Source organism: Bactrocera tryoni, chromosome 2 (genome assembly GCF_016617805.1).
Source record: "Bactrocera tryoni isolate S06 chromosome 2, CSIRO_BtryS06_freeze2, whole genome shotgun sequence".
NCBI lineage: Eukaryota > Metazoa > Arthropoda > Insecta > Diptera > Tephritidae > Bactrocera > Bactrocera tryoni.
Genome location: NC_052500.1, coordinates 59,113,025 through 59,121,615, shown reverse-complemented (window position 1 = coordinate 59,121,615; position 8,591 = coordinate 59,113,025). Strand labels below are relative to the sequence as shown.

The following is an 8,591-nucleotide window of genomic DNA, read 5'->3' as shown; positions in this document are numbered from 1 at the left end:
CAAGTTTCCATTTTTACTTGCGTAGCTTGGATGTTTAATGAAACTAAGTCGTCTGCAGTAATTAGTGATAGTTTAAATCACAGCAAAATCGATGTTTACGTTTTCATAACGAAGCTTATTCAAGAGATAAAAAAAACAGCATGGCGATTTTGAAAGTATTTTCGTTTTCTCGGACGGAAGTAGCAGTCAATTTAAAAATAAGTTTATTGCTTGGAGTTTACCTGATTTACTGGCCGAATTTGGTTGTAAAAAACTTGAGTGGAACTATTTTGCAACGTCACATGGTAAAGGTGCAGTCGATGGCGTTGGAGCAGTTGTGAAAAGAAAAATCTGGCAAATTACAAGAACAAAAAATGTCGTTTTAAACGATGCATTCTCTTTTTACAATTGTGCGCAAGAGCACATTACTGGAATTAAAATTTTATATTTTGGAGCTGATACAATTTCCGAGATATCTCCAACTTTATATCGAAAATGGAAGGATATACCGAATATTGCAGGTATCAAAATGGTGCATTCGATTTCCTACGACGAAAATCTTAAGCTACGAACTGCTCGTACGGCCTACTCAAAATATAACAATATTAAATAAATATTTCTTGTGTTTTATATATGTTTATATCTTTTCAATCAATAAAAGGAATACTTGTTTGCTTTATTTAAGAAAAGGTTTCCAAAATCCAAATAAAAACTTGATGGAAAAATCGTACGTTCGCGACCCGTACGTTCGCGACCGGTACTCAACCTTATAAATAAAAAACCAATGGAAAAATTTCAGCGTGCAATTAGTTAGGAGGAAGTTACTTTATTCCAATTTAATATAAATTAATCCTTTTAGAATAGTTTGCTCCATTTCGCTATTTTTTGCGTTTTTCTAGTTGCACCCAAAAGCAACTTCCATTATTCGTACGTTCGCGACCGCATGTTTGTCGCTAACATATTAAAAAATAAAAATCGAAAGATCTTACCTTTTGCACCAAAGAAAGACCTAGCAAAATGCTATCAAAACATAAAAAAAAAATTAAGACAAATTAATGTTTTCCTTGTTTTTGAACTTTAAATGCGTGCGAACGTACTGTTCGCGACCGTTGGAAATGCCCATCTATGAGTATACAGGAACGACAATTTATTAATATGTATATCCACATAAAAGTGCAACAACATGCATATGGTGACTAAATTTTAATTTTAGAATTGAATTTCGATAAAATGAATAATGTCGATTTTCTAGGAATAGACCTAGTACCTAGTATATAACCGGAAATTATGCAAGACGCAAATGAAATGAATGTCTTTGGCTAGAAATATGTATGACTGTTCAATTAACTGTTTTCTTAAATAATAGCATTAAAAATTAAAAGCCATTAAAATATCTCTTACATTTTAGTATATTTAGCTCAAATTTAGTACTATTACTCGTATTGGGGAAAGTGCTGTCAAGTACAAAAATTTGTATGCATTTAATTAAACAAGAAAAAACGTCTGCACCTTTACTTTAACACTTTTCTCTGGATTATTTCAATTATATTAGTACATATGTATGTCTGTTTAAACAAAATCCGAAAGAGTAACCCGAAATGGCTTGCACCTATCAGAAAACGTTCCTTCTAGATATGAACAACCTTCAACTCGAATTAAGGTAAGGGCTTTTATGAAAATCTTTGTATTGATCGGTCAGTTTGTATCGTACAGCTGCCATGAATGCTGAAGTGGTCCGATTTGAACAATACGATTATAGCATTGCTATGAACAACAATTTGCCAAATTTTATAGGGATCTAGCTAAATAAAGCTACTTGATTTTGATCGATCAGTATAAAAGCTGTATGCTATACAGCCGCATTGAGCATTTACCACATACATATGTACTATATACCATATATTCTTCAGGTTCTCCAACGCTCCTTGTAGCAAATTTAATATACCTTGTTCAGGCTATTAAATACTTGAAAACGTTAAGAAAAAAGTTTTCCACTCTTCCATAAAGTATATTCACTCCTGGTGGAACCGGCAAATATAATATATAGTGTCTCATAACTACTGCATTTGTATTTATTTTCTTCAGATACTGCAGATAGTGCGTATTCGACCAATCGAATATCCATCCACGCGAATTATCACGAAATCCGAGTAATGTAAACATCACTTTAAAATACATTAGTGTAATAAACAGGATGACTGAATTTACGAAAAGCCAGTTATATTAGTGTTATCTGATATCCAATTAAAAAAAAATTATTGTTCATTTTAATACAATACTCCTTTTCCCTATTAGGCACTTTGTAGGATGATTTTTATTCTGGTTCACCTAACTATTTTTTGCAGGGCCGTAGAAAATCGGACCCGTGAAGAATTTAGGATCCATGCAAAATTTCTTGTAGATAATAAAAAAGTGTTCCATACCAGGACTGGAGTTGTTCAATCACTCGTTGCTTGCATTCCATATATCACAGATTTAAGCTCCATTTCATTATTTCACTTAACAGTATATGTATGTATATGTACCAACAATAAAGAAATCGGAGTTAAAATGCTCAAATAATTGTTTAGAGTACTTTATTTTACGACCAAATAATGTTAAAATCGGACCACAACTGTTCAAACGACCAGAATACTATATATACGGAATATTTATGTAAGTGTTTATGGCCGACTTTTTTTTATCGAAATATCGCTCAATCTATAAATTATATTATTGAAATTCAGAGAATTTTTTTCCCAATCATAACGTGCCCTTGTGTCAAGTTTTGCTCCAAGGCCTGATTCGAAGCGGAATTGTCGGCATACTCTTTAAACTTTACCTCTCAGAAAAAAGTCGAATTGTGTGATATCACACATGCTTGGTGCCAAATCGACTGGCGCAAAACGTGAAATTATCTGCTTACCGAAATATTCTCTCAATAAATCCATTGACTGATGCAATATGCGGGAAGTAGAGCCGTCTTGTTGAAACCAAATATCGCCGAGATCACGAGCTTCAATTTCAGGCATCAAACAGTCGGTTACCATGGCGCGATAAAGGTTATGTTCCGTCCGTTACCATTTTTGAAGAAATATAGCCCGATGATTTCACTGGCTCACAAACCACACCAAACCTTTGTTTTTTCTGAATAAAATGGCAGCTCTTCAATCTCTTCAGGTTTCTCTTCGTCCCAAATGCGCGGAATTCGCTTGTAGACATACCGATTGAGACAGAAATGGGCTTCATCGCTGAAACGTCGGATCTTCTTGGAAATTTTCAAGAGCCCATAGAGCGAAGCGATGTCGCCTGGGAGGTTCGAGCGGCTTCAGTTCATACACAAGCTGTATTTTGTACACTTTCAATTTAAGATCTTGAAGATTTAAAATACGCCAAAACGTTTCATACGTCAGTCCAAGTTGCAGCGAACGGCGCCGAATCGACTCTACACGGTCTTCGTGTACACTCTCAGCTGCGGCTGCTATATTTTCTTCACTGCGTGCTGGACGTGGTCTATTCGGTTGAATATTATCCAATAGTGAAAGCTGGCACGACTCACATGTGATCCGTCAATAAAGGCTATTGAAAAAGAATAACTCTCCTGGGTATTGATCAACATATGAGTTATCTTAATGAAATTCAGAAAGCATCTTTAACTGGTAATAGTATACTGTGGTGTTAAATGAGGTCAAAAAGGTAAATGCTTTTCTTAGCAGCCACATAATACAAGTATATCTAATACAAGTATAAGAATTTCAAACTTCCGGTTGGCTTTATACCATAATAGGTTGTCAAAAAAGTCTTGCGGTATTTTCGCTAGTTGGCGCTGAAAGCTCGTAGTTCTAGTTTTATTCGTCGCATCGGGTCATACACGTGTTTGATTGATTGTCGTTTCTTTTAAGTCGTTCGTGAGTTATAGCGTCGCAAACATGGAGCAAAATAAAGAGAAAAAACGGCATATTTTACAGTACTACTACGATAAGGGCAAAAATGCATCTCAAGCCGCCAATAAAATTTGTGCAATTTATGGACCCGATACAGTTTCCATTTCCACCGCTCAACGATGGTTTCAACGTTTTCGTTCTGGTGTAGAGGTGGTCGAAGATGCGCTACGCTCCGGTAATTTTTTCAATAAAATACCGCAAGACTTTTTGACAACCCATTATATAGTACATTCATCGTCGGTATGTAAGATATCTTAAATATACACACTATAGTTTAATGCCGAATAAGTGCTTCTAATGAATATTTTTGCTAACAGCTGAAAGTGATTCTGAAGAACTTGAATTTTATAGTTTTTTTAGAAATAGTCGAAATTTCGAAACATAAAACATTTTATGTAACAACCTTAATGCCATTTTGTTAAGTTTTTTACGTTTTGAAATATAACTTTAGCCATAAGTAAGTTTTATAAAAAATTGCGGGTAACCACTAAAACTGTTTAATTAATATAATTAGGGGTTTCACATAGTCTCATAAAGTTTTAAGTTATAACGATCCGAAAACATCGCGTCATACCCATTTGAGAAAATTAAAAAAATGAGTTTTGGGGTAAAACCGTTTAAATGCGAAGCACTGCATTGACGTGGTTTGATGGGAGGAACTTCAGAACTCGAATCAATTTGAAGTTTTGGGAGAATATTTGTAACATATTGTACTATTTTATACTTTGCAACTATCCAGATGTGCTTAAAACTAACTATCCAAAACAGAAGAACTCATCATAACATTCGAAATTGGTTTTTCTTGGATAGTCTAAAATATTGATTTTTCATACTACATGGTAGAGGTTATACTCTGCGAGAAGATTCCATTCACATCTTTTTGAAACCGAAAATAATAGAAATATTTTATTAATCATTAGCGCTGCACTTTATTTCATGACATTGACTCCCCTTCCTTGACCCAATGACGCATATTAGTTGCAGCGTAGTCAAGCGGGTCGCCGCTAACGATGCGATTTTTATACTCTCGCAACAATGTTGCTAAGCAGAGTATTATAGTTTTCTTCACATAACGGTTGTTTGTAGGTCCTAAAACTAAAAGAGTCAGATATAGGGTTATCTATACCAAAGTGATCAGGGTGACTAGTAGAGTTGAAATCCGGATGTCTGTCTGTCCGTCCGTCCGTCTGTGCAAGCTGTAACTTGAGTAAAAGTTAAGATATCATGATGAAACTTGGTACACGTATTTCTTGGCTCCATAAGAAGGTTAAGTTCGAAGATGGGCAAAATCGGCCCACTGCCACGCCCACAAAATGGTGGAAACCGAAAACCTATAAAGTGTCATAACTAAGCCATAAATAAAGATATTAAAGTGAAATTTGGCAGAAAGGATCGCATTAAGGAGGGGCATGTTTGGACGTAATTTTTTTGGAAAAGTAGGCGTGGCCCCGCCCCCTACTAAGTTGTTTGTACATATCTCGGAAACTACTATAGCTATGTCAACCAAATCCTATAGAGTCGTTTTCTTCAGGCATTTCCATATACAGTTCAAAAATGGAAGAAATCGGATAATAACCTCGCCCACCCCCCATACAAAGGTTATGTTGAAAATCACTAAAAGTGCGTTAACCGACTAGCAAAAAACGTCAGAAACACTAAATTTTACGGAAGAAATGGCAGAAGAAAGCTGCACCCAGGCTTTTTTTAAAAATTGAAAATGGGCGTGACGTCGCCCACTTATGGACCAAAAACCATATCTCGGGAACTACTAGACCGATTTCAATCAAATTCAGTATGTAATATTCTCTTAACACCCTGATGATATGTACAAAAGATTGGTGAAATCGGTTCACAACCACGCCTTCTTCCAATATAACGCTATTTTGAATTCCATCGGATGGCTTCTCTGTATAATATATACATTTGGAACCAATCATGATAGCGGAATAAAACTTTACACAAATACGGTAATTGAAAAATATGTTAATGACGGATAATGAAATCTCGATTATCACTTTATCGTGCGAGAGTATAAAATGTTCGGTGACACCCGAACTTAGCCCTTCCTTACTTGTTTTCTAATACTTACATTTTAAAACTCGTGATATCTTTCGAATCAAATAGTTAAAAAAGTTATATAAAGGTATTGAGACAATATTGAATATGAAGTAATTTATTTTGAGTATTAATACTACGGTAGAAATGAAGAGCTTTTAGAGAAGCGGCATTTTTTTTAAATTAAAGAACACTTATTGTGACGAAACCATAACAGTTAGACATATGCTGTCGCGATATTTTCTATATGTAGATAATCATACGACGATGGAGCAGACGTTCCATTGCCCGACCGTGAAGAAGCTCGAATAGCAATTACCCGTCTGAAGAACAACAAAGCGGCGGGGGCCGATGGATTGCCGGCCGAGCTATTCAAACACGGCGGCGAAGAACTGATAAGGAGCATGCATCAGCTTCTTTGCAAAATATGATCGGACGAAAGCATGCCCAACGATTGGAATTTAAGTTTGCTCTGCCCAATCCACAAACAGGGAGACCCCACAGTCTGCGCCAACTACCGTGGGATAAGCCTCCTCAACATAGCGTATAAGGTTCTATCCAGCGTATTGATATTCACCATGCGCCAAATCTTGGAAAAGACCCGTGAAAGGAGAATCGATACACACCACCTCTTCGTCGATTTCAAAGCTGCTTTCGACGGCACGAAAAGGAGCTGCCTTAATGCCACGATATCTGAATTTGGTATCCCCGCAAAACCAATACGGCTGTGTAACCTGAAGTTGAGCAAGACCAAAAACTCCGTCATGATCGGGAAGGACCTCTCCGAGCCGTTCGATACCAAACGAGGTTTCAGACAAGGCGACTCGTGCTTCTCGACTATCGTGCGACTTCTTCAACCTGCTTCTGGAGAAAATAGTTCGAGCCGCAGAACTAAAAAGAGAAGGTACCATCTTTTATAAGAGTATACAGCTGCTGGCGTATACTGATTGATATTGATATTATTGGCCTCAACATCCGCGCCATTAGTTCTGCTTTCTCCAGATTGGACAAGGAAGCAATGCAAATAGGTCTGGCAGAGAACGAGGGCAGGACGAAATATCTCATGTCATCAAACAAACAGTCTTCGCACTCGCGACTTGGCTCTCACGTCACTGTTGACAGTCATAACTTTGAAGTTGTAAATAGTTTCGTATATTTGGGAACCAGCGTAAACACCACCAACAATGTCAGCCTAGAAATCCAACGCAGGATAACTCTTGCCAACAGGTGCTACTTCGGACTGAGTAGGCAATTAAGAAGCAAAGTCCTCTCTCGACGAACAAAAGCCAAACTCTATAAGTCACTTATAATTCCCATCCTGCTATATGGTCAACAAGTTGACGTTGCGAGTTTTCGAGAGAAAAGTTCTGCGAAAGATTTACTGCGAATATCGTATTCGATGGAACGATGAGCTGTATGAGATATATGACGAAATTGACATAGTTCAGCGAATTAAAAGACAGCGGCTACGCTGGATAGGTCATGTTATCCGAATGGACGAAAACACTCCATCTCTGAAAGTATTCGACGCAGTACCCGCCGGGTGAAGCAGAGGAAGAGAAAGACCTCTACTCCGTTGGAAGGACCAGGTGGAGAAGGACCTGGCTTCGCTTGGAAAATCCAATTGGCACCACTTAGCGAAAAGAAGAAACGACTGGCGCGCTGCGCTTTATACGCCAGTAAAGAAGAAGAAGAATCATATTTTATGTTGTACTAAGTCGTATTACATTTTTGTTCAATGATCAGTAGTATTCGCAGCGCACATTGTTGGCTTTTAAGAATCCCTAAATGTTTGATATTAATAATATAGTCTATGCTCACCGAAGAGAGTATAGCTTCCCAACGGGAAAATAATTTTTCAAATACGTCAAGTAGTTTCTAAATTAGCGCCTCGTTACAATTTTTAGATGAGCTTGGCAGAAAACGTGCTTAGTATTTTTACCTCATAAACGAAATATTAGAAATGTTGTTTACAATTACTATAAATGTTTGATAGTTGCATAGTATAGTTGCCTTTTCCAATCCTCTGCTTAAACGTATAAAAAGACATAACTAAGCAGTAAAGACTTAGCAGGCTTTATACCTCATATATCGGCGTGTTTTACTCAAAACAGTGTATCTTTGTGTCTAAAATAAATAAAATTGGAAGAAAGCTTGACCTAGCTACTATATTACTACTGTCAGGATTTTTGAATATCCGGTAGGTAAGGTACCTTAAAGAAACCCAGGAAACATTTTTAATAAGTGGCATGTTAATAATAATGTCGTTTTGTCAAAAAAGTCTTGCGGTATTTTCGCTAGTTGGCGCTGAAAGCGCGTAGTTCTAGTTTTATTCGTCACATCGACATGCTATACCTTTTTGGAAAGCTCATTTCACACGCTTACACGTGTTTGATTGATTGTCGTTTCTTTTAAGTCGTTCGTGAGTTATAGCGTCGCAAACATGGAGCAAAATAAAGAGAAAATACGGCATATTTTACAGTACTACTACGATAAAGGCAAAAATGCATCTCAAGCCGCCAATAAAATTTGTGCAGTTTATGGACCCGATACAGTTTTACAGTTTCCATTTCCACCGCTCAACGATGGTTTTAACGTTTTCGTTCTGGTGTAGAGGTGGTCGAAGATGCGCCA

General features: G+C 37.0%; 1 protein-coding gene across 2 annotated transcripts in view; it reads left to right on the top strand.

Moving 5' to 3' along the window:
* LOC120767205 overlaps positions 1-8,591 on the top strand; it is a 59,726-nt gene that overhangs the window by 38,863 nt on the left and 12,272 nt on the right. The window lies entirely within an intron of this gene.